The sequence below is a fragment of the Cupressus sempervirens genome, chromosome 4, assembly GCF_028749045.1.
Source record: "Cupressus sempervirens isolate cs-2001-9-10 chromosome 4, ASM2874904v1, whole genome shotgun sequence".
NCBI classification, from domain to species: Eukaryota; Viridiplantae; Streptophyta; class Pinopsida; order Cupressales; family Cupressaceae; genus Cupressus; species Cupressus sempervirens.
In genome coordinates, this window is record NC_143121.1 from 497744589 (window position 1) to 497757692 (window position 13104).

The 13104-nt window shown below is 33.7% G+C and overlaps 1 pseudogene; it reads right to left on the minus strand.

Moving 5' to 3' along the window:
- LOC149562117 (uncharacterized) overlaps positions 1 to 12749 on the minus strand; it is a 41281-nt pseudogene extending 28532 nt beyond the window's left edge.
- Between the last annotated feature and the right edge of the window lie 355 nt (positions 12750 to 13104).

Consider the following 13104-nt stretch of genomic DNA (forward strand, 5'->3'; position numbering starts at 1 on the left):
GAAAATATTTAAAGTAATTCCACATTACTATACTATTATTTCCTTCAAATTTCTCATTAAAGTTATTAATTTTATGTACTACTTGCTCTCCTATTGTCCAACTTACTCTACAAATGCCAATAAAATACTTTTGTATATAAAAAATTATACAAACTAATAATGCTTCATACCTTAATCTTTGTTTCTTTAGTTTCCTTATGTTCAACATTTGATGACCTTTCATAACCTACAAGTAACTATATAAAGATGATGAAATGTTGAAGGAAGAGTATAGACATCTTAGAATGAAAGGATTGATGCATATTATGCACATACCCAAGAACTTTGACATAGAATGGATCATGTGTGTACTAAGTTAAATACATGGAGAATATGTATTGCTAGAAGAAGATAAACAAGTAATCATTATGAATCATATATATTTCCTTCCATAATTATCTCATATGCAACCTATAGTGCTAAACCTAATATGATTTCTATTTGATCTTCTTGCAAAAACTTTATATCCAATGACCATTCATGCAAATTTCCTTTCCTTGTCCACAATGTTGCTTACAACAAAAGATTTCTGACCTTGCTTGTACTTATTAATCCTTTGATCTTTGTTTTAGGATTTAGTTATTTTACGCATTTCCTTCTATTATCCAATAGTCCAATAACTACATGGATAATTTATTTCATAATGATTACTTGTTTATCTTCTTCTAGCAATACATATTCTCCATGTATTCAACTTAGTACACACATGATCCATTCTATTTCAAAGTTCTTGGGTATGTGCATAATATGCGTCAATCCTTTCATTCTAAGATGTCTATACTCTTCCTTCAACATTTCATCATCTTTGTATAGTTACTTGTAGGTTGTATTTATATCTTCATCTCTAATCTATGTCATCTTGCATTAGATATAGGTTCTGGCATAATAATATTTGGCTTGGTATCCACAATAATGCTCCAACGCCATTCACTTATGTTGCTTTCAATGAACACATTTGATATACAGGTTCATCTTCTAGTGATCTGTCTACTAATATGACTTTCCTAACCATATTAATATTTCTCATGTGATTCCAAGTAGCTAAGGTTTACTATTTCAATCGAGTAATCACTTCCTCATATTTGTTTTCGCAAATACTTTCTAGAACATGCCTTTCTTATGATAAGTGTTTTGTTATATATAGGAAACAGGTGTTGAATGATTATTATAAAAAAATCTTTATTGCAAGTCAATGATAACATTTTTTATACCAATAATAACTATTGTACATTGATATGAATTTTATACCAAAATTTTATGATAGTTTTATTGCATCTATTTATGCTTTTAGATCTTTCAACTCAAAACTGATTTAAGGGACTTGTATAATGATTTAAATGAAATTAGAAAAATAAGATTTTACTCTCTTATTTTATGGATGAATTCCCTATGTCATTTGACATAGGTTCTTCCATTGATTTTTCATCATCCTCTTTCTTCACCCATATCTTCTTCATTTATTCTTTAATTTGTTCTCAGTTTACAATTCTTTTTCCTTTGACATCATCTTCATTGTTGGTAGCAAACCAATATTTATAGTTATAGGTAGAATGTCTAAACTTTGACCAAATATAATGTGGGAGTCCAGATGGTCTCCAAGTTGTACAATTCCTTTCCTTAACTCAGTAGTCAAATGTCATAATTTACCACAGTGAAAGCATTTGACAAGGTCATTTTTCTCCTTTTGATAATATAATAATCTCCTTGCTGGTAGTATTTTTTTATTTTTTTTGCATTTTTAAGCTTTGTTTCTGTAGTGATTATATATATAACAATATCCATAGAAATTTTTCTTAGATGTTGTGCTCGTAGTTTTAGATCTAAACTCATAGGCTTTATGACCAAACTTTTTATAATTATAGTGGTAACCATTAAAATAGTACTTCTAGGAGATCTTTCTTTCTTCTACAAACATTTTTTGCATGGCCATATTTTCCACAATTGTAACGGGCGGGAATATAGGGCTCCTTACCTTATGCATCACTTGATTTTTCAGAAATTTGATATCCTAATTTTGATGATTTTCCTTTCTCCATTTGTTGTTGTCGACATATCTTAAGTTTGTGGTGTCACCTAGTTTCCTCTATTTTTTCAATTGTTCATTGATTTTATGCATTTTTTTTAAAACCTTGTAAGTCTTGCATTGTTTTCCTATTCAATCTTTAGCTTATTCTTCAAGTCTTCATTCTCTTGCTTTAGTTTCTTATTTTCTCCTTCCATTCTCTTTCCAGGAGTGAATATTTTTCTGTGGTCATTTCTTCAGCATCTCTTTTCTCATTTTCAAGAGCTTCATTGGCACTCTTGGTAGTCCTCACTCTTTCTAGTACTTTTGTCATCCTCAAGGATTGGTTTCATGTTCTTTCTTCATTTGACTAAGTTCTTCAAGTAGTTCATTATTATTTTTCAATAGAACAGGAATAGCAACATCAACTTATTCATAATTGATACTTCCTTCCAATAATTTATCTAGGTAATCAAGGCTCATCCGTAATCATTTGGTCAATTCCTTCCTTCTTGCAAATGACGTCTTTAACTTATTTTTTAGGTCATGTATATGTCCAATAACATCCTCTAATCATTTCTTATACCTATAGCTTTCCATTCTCGTAGATCTACTCCAAGATGTTAAGCTTTCCTTTCAAAGAACCAATGCTAGATCTAATATCAATTGTTGGAAAGATCTCAGGCTAGGTACTAGGGGGAGGGGGGAGCGGGGTGAATTCGTACCTCAAACAGTTCACAAGTTTTCTAATCAATCTCAAACTTATACTCTTACATTCATTTATACCAATATCTAATTTTCATTTTACCAATAAATATTGTGATAATAATAGATAACAAATAACTTGAAAATAAATGAACATGCAACACATAAACACTCAAACACTTTAACACAATATTTTGGTCTTGCAGAAATCCCTTGGTCAGAGAGAAAAATTGTGGTGGGGATGGCACCCACAACTCATTATTGTAGCAATAAGGTGCCTACTTAAGAGCTTACATCAATGTCATTTTCTGTTTGACTTCATCCTATTAGGATTGTCTAATACCCTGTTAGGAATATTCAAAGTCTCATTGAAGACTATACATGTTAAGAGATTTTATCCCACTAATATGACATTCATCCTGTTAAAGGATTTACTATAAGTTCTTAAAGAGAACTTCCAAGTCTGGTTAGAGACTACTTGTTTAAGGGATTTCACAGTCTTGTTGATAAAATGTTAGGAATTAAATAACAACAAATTTGAGTTATGGATGCTTCCTCCTAAAGCTTGTCGAGTCCTATTTTAATCTTCCTCTATTATGTTCTCCACTTGATCTTTGACCAGTCTAATTTCATCAATATCTCATTCAGCTTCTTCATCTTCTCTATAAATCAAATTGGGTGGACAAAAGTACCAGAGACAAGAGGTAAGTCTTGCACACTTCATGTCTTTTAGTGCAAAATAATGTAGAACATTGAATGCCCAAACTAGTACATTTGTGTTATTAATGATTCATCCTAAGGAACATAAGAAAATGTGTATCATTCCCATGCCACAACGACTATCACAACAAAACAACAAAGGTCAATGGATCATATTTGTAACAAAATATTAGAATGTGTTTACCAACATGGGTACCCTCACATTGCCAAGTTAGACTTGCTATTGGTTTCAGACTAGGAACTCCATTTCTTAGATATAAGAATTGATTCAGAAAGGACATATCCACCCAAGTATATCTGGCTATGGTAGCCCAATTGTTCTTGCAAAGAAAAATGATGGTACATGAGGCTTTGTATTGATTATACATATCCAATTCCTCAGATGGATGATCTCTCAGACCAAATTAGGGGGAAATAATTCTTCACAAAAATCAATTTGAAATCTGGGTACCATTAATTACCAATTGATCCAATAGATGCAAGGAAGATTGTTTTTAAATCTAAGGAGGGACTATATATTGGTTGGTGATGCCTTTGATCTCACAAATTCCCTAGCCACATTAATGAGGATGATGAATGATATACTTAGGTTATTAACTGATTCATTTGTAGTTGTGTATCTCGATGACATTCTCATTTTCACTAAAACTTAGGAAGAACATCTACAACATGTGGAATAGGTATTCTCTACCCTACAACCATGGACTCTATGTGAACAAGGAAAAATACTCTTTTTGTATGCAAAGTATTAAATACATGGGGGTATATTATTGATAGCGAGGGTGTTCATGTTGATCCTAAAAAGGTTCAAGTAATTAAAGATTGACTCAATCCAAGGAATCTCATAGAGTTGCTTAGCTTCTTTAGGTGGGCTAACTTTTATTGTAGATTTGTGATTGGGTTTTCACATTTGTCTTAGCCTTTAAATTAGTCGCTATGAGGAGGTGTGAAAAAAAACTTTAAGTGGACACACACAACAACAAGAATTTGAGGTGTTAAAATAGAAGTTATGTTCTACACCAATTTTATCTCTTCCTGATTTACGAAAGTATTTTGAAATAAAAGCTGATGCATCACAATATGCCCTAGGAGAAGTCCTGATGCAACATGGACATTCAATTACCCACCATAATGATACTTTTTTTTTTATATAGAATGTATCCCACCTATGATAAAGACTTATATGTTATTGTCCAAGCTTGCAAGCAATGGAAACATTATATATTGGGAAAGGAAACCATCATCTACACAGATAAAAAAAACCCTTCAATTTTTGCAATCACAAGGAAAATTGCAAAATGATAGGCACCAAAGGTGATCAACTTATCTTCAACAATTTCATCTCAATTTTCACCATAAGAAAGGAAACACTAGTAAGGTAGCAGATAGTTTGAGCATGCCTCATATTAGAGGAATTGTAATGATGTTAGAGTAATGTGGTCACCAAACAAAAAATTGGGCCCACTTGTATGGACATGATAACAATTTTTTTGATCTTTATACTCAACTCATGGAAGTCAAACATGTGAATACTTATTATGTGTAAGATGGAATGCTTTGTCACCTTGGCCAAATCTATGTGCTTGAGGTAGAATGTGAGAAATTGATATCGAATCCTCAGTACATGAAGGTTGTTGATGATTTTGGAATAGCTAAGACTATTGCTATACTTAAAATATGTTTTTACTAGTCAAAACTGAAAAATGATGTTATAGCATACATTCAAGCTTGTACAATGTATGCCATTCAAAAGTCTGTAAATCATAAGCTTGGTTTATATTTACCACTTCCTATTCTAGAAAAACCTTAGCATTCAATTTATAGGGATTTTATGTTTGGTCTTCCTACCACTAGATAGGGGCATGATAGTATACATGTTGTAATAGATAGACTTTTAAAAATGGAAATCTTTGTGGCTTGTAGAAAGTCAATATTTGCATAAGAAACTACAACACTCTTCTTTGAGCATGTTTGGGTTCATTTTAGGCTACCAAGAAGCATTATTTTTAGATAGGGATCCAGTCAATTTCTTAGTAAATTTTGGTCTTCATCATGGGCAATTATGAACACAAAACTAAGTCTAGTACATTACCTCAAAAAATTGTCAAATAGAGGTTGTCAATTGAATTATTATTCAAATTATGTGTATGTATCACTCCAAACATCCTTGCACATGGTATGCGAGTCTTCCATATGTACAACATAGCTACAACAGAGAATTCATAGTTCAACTGACCATAACCCATTTGACGTTTGTCTTGGATATCAACCTTTAGCACCAATAAATGTTTCTATACTAGTTATACAACCTAACTTAGTGCCATGCTTGGATAAGGAGAAGGACAAAGCGACAAAGATCATTAATAAAATTCATCATTTGTAGTAGCAAGTTCATGAAATTTTGGAATAGACCACTAAAAAGTATAAACAAAGGCACGATGCGCATCAAACTCCTCATAATTTTCAAGGTGGGGAGAATGTATTGTTGCATTTCCAAAAGGAACAATTGTGAAGCACTCATAGGAAGCTTCATCCTCTTTGCTATGATCCCTATAAGGCCATCAAGAAAGTTGATGAAAATGCATTTGAACTTAGCTTGTCCCCATATTTAGATGTTCTCCCATCTTCAATGTAGAAACATTGGAGCCATATTTCCTTCCTTTACTAGACATTGTAGATGTTGTTGAGGAAATCATTCATGTACAGTTAAAATCCATAAGTTGTTAATCTACTCCAAAGTAATCAAATTGTGGAAGTTGTGAAAAATTTGAGGAACCAAACTATCTATTTGTACCCAATGGTGAAAGTGGGACAACTTGTTCAATAGGGTAGGTGTCTTACACTTAAACAAATCCAGCTTCTCATTCCACATCTGTTACAAAGTGTGGCCCATTTCCTCTCAAGGGGGAATGAATGATCATAATACAATTTAGGAAGATGCTTAGGATGTTGACACAAGAAGAAATCTAGGAAAATACCAATTTAAAAAAATATATTTTCTATGTTTTAGTATTTTGCGTTTTTAGTGGCCTTTAGGGCATTTCAAGGAATCAACAACTCCAAGAAAGTGTGCTTTGCTAAAACCTTTTGGCACTAAATGTAGAAATTCTGGAGATTTTCCTAAAAAATCCAATAGTTCATGTTTTCAAGCTACAAGTAGACATTTATGACTTCTACAACTAGACATAATTTTTAACATACATTTTCATAGTTTTAGTAGTTTTTAGAGTTGGTTTTGTAATTAAATAATATGTGCACTTTTCATTTTCCTTTCCAAGGGATAGTGGTGATTCTTGGGATCAATCAAACTATGTATAAACTCTATTTTCAAATACAATGGATCACTTTTTGGCTTGCAAAAATCTATTGTTGCATTTATATTATTTTTAATTAAATCATAATACCCCAGGTCCTACACTAGGTACTGAATTCTTAATTCATATCACTCTTCCCCCATTGCAGCTTTATCCTGCCAATCTTGAGAATCCAAAGATTGAAGACAACAATGTGATAAGAGCAATCAACAGTAGGACCAACAAGGTGATTCTAGATAGGTCCAACATTGGTGACCTCTACTAGAGAATCCCCTTCAATTATTTGCTTAGCAGAATAAACAACAATCGTTGTAGCATTATGCTAGACAAAGCTAGCCCCAGTGGTAACACCAACAATTTGTTGGACAGATTGAACATTCACAGATCCAATACTCCTATGCTAATCAAAACAAGTTTTATCCAATTGTCTCAAATCAACAGAATCAACAACAATAAGTGTGCCAATACTTTTCTTAGCATTTCTTTGGTAAAGACCAACAAACTTGGACCAAAAAGACTTATGTTGATCAGGGATGACATTCACCAATTGTTCCAACCCAACAACATTACCTACCACTACCGTTTTCGGAACAAAAATAATAGTAGGAACTCCCTCCCTCCCTTCTAAGACACCCTGCACTTGAACCACATCACCTTTTGTGTGATTCGACTCCCCTTGAGAGGAGTCCTTGACCATCATAAAATTTTGTGAAGAATCTCCTTTCCATAATGAGGACTTTTTCTTTTTTGAATCGATATGTTATTGGTTAGATCACTTTTCAATTTGGTATTAAGATGAACCTAGTATTGGATCACACTAAGAATGAACTTGTCTCCTCAATTTATAACTGTGGATGATGGTTTGGTCCTATCCCATGGGATTTTTGGACAAGATATAAGCTCTCACATAGTGACTTAAATGTGAAATGATTGTTCTTGTATGTATTTGGGTTTGTCTTGGAACCCTTGGGAGTACCTCCGAGTCTTCCACTTGTGCACAATCATATAACAACCGTGGAATGTTTATATCTTACTTGTGCATTGTTGTTATGGATGTACTATGCTCACGATGTTATTTACATTTCTCAAAAATAACACTCCATGTCTAACCCTATGTTACGAGGGCTACTTGGCAAAGAATCACACATATAGAAAATAACTTTTAAAAATAAGTAATAGTACTCACAGTCACTAATAAATATTACTTATTTTTAAAAGTTATTTTCTAAATGCGTGATTCTTTGCCAAGTACTCACACTCACTAATAAATATTAAAGTGACAATTCCTCATCAAATGTTTTATCAACATCATCAACACCTTCATTAGTGTCACACTCTTTGATATTTTTAGAGGCAATGAATGCTTTTAGCTTGAGCTTCCCATTTAGCAAATTCTTAGCACTTTGAACTTGGTAGATTCCAATATACTTATTTTTGTTACAATAGTGGCATGCACGATGAACTTTGGATGAGGATTCTACTTTTACTATCACATGTTGATATTGGTTGACATCCTTTTATTGTACTTGTACCCTCAAATTGAGCTACAAAAGTGCATTTTGTGTCTTGTGAATGAAAACCTTCGACACTCAAGAAGGGGAAGCGGCACACAAGGACCATGCATACTAGGATACTTAAAATAACATGCATAGCTCAGTGAAGAGGTGTGTATGTAAATGTGAAACAATACAAATGGATCTTAAGGCATAGGCATACTCAAAAAGTAAAGTATGCAAGAAAGGAAAAATTAGAATCAATATTACCAAAACAATGTTTAAGGCATTAGATATTATTGAAATTGGACATGAACAAAATGAGCATAAGAAAAATAAGGAAAAAGAAAAGATGAACGCAACATCTCATACAACACTGGTTTCCAAAAAGTTTGAGCATGAAACTAAAACAACAAACAAGGTAGAAGCTAGGGATAATAAGTTCATGAACACATATAGTCTCGCTCTAACACCTTAACATGGTGCCCAAATCTATATATAAATGAGCTAATGTTTACGAGGGAGAGGCTCAAGTCTCTAGAAATGAGAAGTTGCATGGAGGACATTAAGATGAAGGAGATCACATAAGACAATTAGAAACCAACAATGAGAACAACACACTTAGAAAACAAGTACAAAAATTACAATTTAATAGAAAAAGGTGAATAGAATCATATTTTGCTAAGACAAATGTTAGAGGAGATGAAAACAACATAAGGAAACATAATAAGGGGCTATGTAAGGGGTTATGAAAGAGACATAGATCCGTATGTGAAAGAGACAATGATCCATACATTAAGGAAATTGAATCTACAATGGCTAGTTATAAGAAAACCAATAAAGAGAACAAATAAAATTCAAGTTGTGGACTTAAGTAGTAAAAGGGACATCAAACACTCCAAGTGAGATAATAAAAACACAAGTGGGAAAATAGGAGAAGATATGGATATGGAGCAAATCATCAAGTATAAATGATTAGAAAATGGATGAAATATAACAAGGTCATTCATATAAGGGTTCCTTTGAAGAACATAGAAGACAAAACACAATTCGAAGGAAGAAGAGATTCCTCAAATGAGTGCACACATATCTTTATGAGGATCTTCCCATAATTCAACAAGAACAAAGAAGGAAAGAATGGGAAAAATAAAGACAATGAGATTTAATGGAAAATGGGCTTGGTTACAAAATGGGAAGGCCCAAATCAATGAATGACAAATGGCACATTAAAAATAGGAACCCCCTCCCACACAAGAACACTTAACTATGGTTAGTTGGAACTATAGAGGTCACCCAAGTAGAAGAGGACTGAGGTAGGGCCCATAGCTAAGGTAATACCTTTGTCTTTTACACAGACATGCGAGCGTGACAATGTGAAGATCCATAGTTTGAGGGATATAAAAAAACCTTGGTGTGGAATGAAAAAAATGATTGTGACAAAAGAGATGGAGGAATTTTTGTTTTAATTTACAAAAAACATGTAAATATTTAATATGGCTAAAAAATAAAAGAAAACCAAGTTTAAATAAGGGTGGTAGCATGCTACTTTACTTCAAAGGGTTCAAAATATATAAGAGGGTGGTAGATTGGACCTACATATTGCTGAAAAAGTACACTTTTTCTTTTAATACTTTGGGTGGAATCTTAATAATAGGAGACTTTAATTCTAAGATACCAAACAACCTAGCTCTCAACCTAAAGAGGAGTTACCAAAGAAAGTGACAACTTTATATAGTTAATAGAAGAAAATGATCGATGTTGGGAAATGTCTCCACATGATCGAAAGGGTGTTAGTTATTATGGGGCAGAATCATTGGGCTTTTGTAGTTTGTAGAAGATAGTGATATGTAACAAAATGAAAGTTGCCTTTGAAAGAGCTAATTCTAAGAAGCCCTTTTCATGGTGGAAGGCAGCCTCTTCACAACACTATACAGTGGTTATATCTACATCTAAAGGGGAAGAGAATCCTACAAAAGTTATGTTTGACTCTTCTACTTTAGATCAAGCTATTTTGGATGGGGATGAGGTTACCCCTATTTTGGACAAGGAGGCTACTAATCTTTGTTGGTTTAGAGCAAATAGTTGCAAAGGAGGAAAATAATGTTGGTCCAAATACAATGTCTACTAGTTTTGTCCATAACAGGATTATAAGTTTTGTGTCTACTGGCTTTGACAAGCGTAGTGTTGGTATTATTGTTGTTCCTAGCTCTACCCAAAATGAGGCTAGAGTAGGTTATGTCCAACAAATTACCAAGTTGGTTCCTTCACCAAAGGGTACCAATACTAGTCCTTTCTCGTTCAGTTAGTGTTGTTCCTTGTCTTGTTTTTCTCCTAAAGTCTGTGGACTCTCAAGCTTTGGCACGGTAAGGATGCTTTGGTGGAGAGTTGGATCCTAGTTATTATAAAACATTATAAGTATTGTCCTCATTTTGAAATGACTCTACTCTCCTAGAAGAAGAGGGGCAAGGGAAAAACTTAGTTTTTCCTTTTATTTTGCAAGTTGTGGGGTCTTGATTTTAAAACCCATTGGGGTCAATTTGGGCTTAGTGCTTGATTCTCTTAATTGTTGTTATTTTGGGTGTCTTCTTATTTGGGGCAGCATCTTGTTTTGGGGCTCTCTTTTGATATCATTTTGTTCTAATATTGTAAAGGGTTTTAGATCCCTTCAAAACATATTTTACAATTAATCAAAAAACAATATGCAAACGTGGCCAAACTCAAGAAACATCATTGTAAAACATACAACGAGAAAAGTATTGTTTTCCATGTTATTTTCTCTTAAGATCACACCTCAATGATAACAAAGACAAATATAGCAAAAGTCCAATATGGCTAAAATCATACTACAACCCATTTTAAAAACGCAATGGCCATTTATTTGAAATCATCTTAAAAAAAGAAAATACCCTAAGATGGAAGGATTCAAATGACTTGGGAAAATCATAAAATATTCAAGGTGCCCTTGGATGGTTTACTAGGATTTTTTTAGAATAGTTTTGATAATGAGAAGAAACACTTTGTAAATAAAGATATTTAAGTTCCTTTAATTCACAAGGCATTAGAAGAGTGTAAAAGGACAATGCACAAAAGAGAAGTAAAAAATACTTTCCCAACAAACCTTTAGTTTGATGATGAGTACAAGCTAGCAAAAATAAATCTAAGAGGTGTAGTGAGGAAGGAAAACAAGAAAGAATATGAGAAGTTGCATAGGTGCATAAAAGAAATATATGTAAATGTAAGAAGGATGGAGCTGCTTACACTTGGAAAACAAAATCCCAAACAGTTTGGAAAGAGTTGCAATAAAAGAGGAAGCAAATAGGGAATAGTATCACAAGGTCCTAATAGCTCAAGTATGAAAAAATTGTTTTATGAGCATGGGCAAAATAGGCATAAACCTCCATGAAACAATGCTATGTCCAAAATTTTCACCATTGAATATGACATTTAGGGAATAAAGAGGTTGGCAGGAGAAAATCCCAAGATATTGATGGGCTGCAAGTTAAACATTTGAAATGGGGCATTGATTTTCTTGCACCTCATATCAATCGTAATTTCAAAGATGTCAAGGAAGAGGGTTTTCCTGAAAATTGGATGACCAACATTATAATTTTCCCATCCATAAAAGGAGCGACATAAATAACCTATCAAATTGCCATAATATTATGGTGAGCCCCCTAGTTGGGAAACTCTTTGGTAGCATGATAGAACACAGAATCAGCAAATGTGCAAAAATAGAAAGTAGAACAAAGGGGCAAGCTAGTTTTAGATTAAAATATTCCACTAGTGATCTTGGTGTTGAAAAAATATAAAATGTCCAAGGTCGAGGTTTTTTGTTGTTTTGTAGATTTTAAAAGGGCCTTTGACACCATACTGCACAACAAACTCTTAGATAGAATGGAAGAATTGGAAATCCCTAACGAGCTTAGAATTGTGGTGCATAGACTTTATGAGCAGGTCAATGAAACCACAGATGGGATGTTAGAGTGCTTTGGCAACGACATTGGTGTCAAACAAGGGCGCCCACTCTCTACAACTCTATTTGTGCTATATATTGGTAAGTTAAAGAATGGTTAAACAAGACTAATGGAAAGGGAGTCCAATTAGTTAAATATGTGATAATGCCACTTCTGTATGCAAATGACCTTTTTTTTATGCAAGTCCTCCACAAAATCTTTTTAGCTACGTGATACAGGAACACAAGCCAATGAATGAACCTCTTCGGCCAAGAACCAAGGACTAAGGAGTTTCCATTATGTTGAATGCACTCGAGACACGATCCTGACCTCATCTCTTTTTTGATGTCAGAGCCTTACACTCAACAAGACTTGGTCCCTGGTGGGCTCTTTGAGAACCTCTCAACTTCACCAATAGACTAAGGGAACCGCTATTTTCTAGAGCTGCAACTGCATCCTCCTGCAGCTGCACGTCGAAATTCTCAGCTTTGTTCACTGTAATTGTGATAGACCACTTAAGCATCTCAATCCAGATTGAAGATGAGTGCTGCTCCCTTGCATCTCTTGGCAAGCAAAGTCTCAATGGGAGTCCAGCAAAATCAAATGATTTGAATTAACAGCAGCAACCCCCTTTTTCTAATCAGCAACAGTGACTTATATTTGGAACATCCACAGCAAGACGTGCAGCTTCTCCTCCATCTCTTCATACAATATCTGCAGTCCAATCTCTCACACAAAAATGCCATTTGATGGCTCTGATACCATATTCATAGTTTGAGCTGAATAAATAGAAATTTCACATGAAACAATTCTTGCCTCTATGTTTCTTCACTCTTCATTCGAATAGAAATTACACATATATAGCATTTTTCATGTCC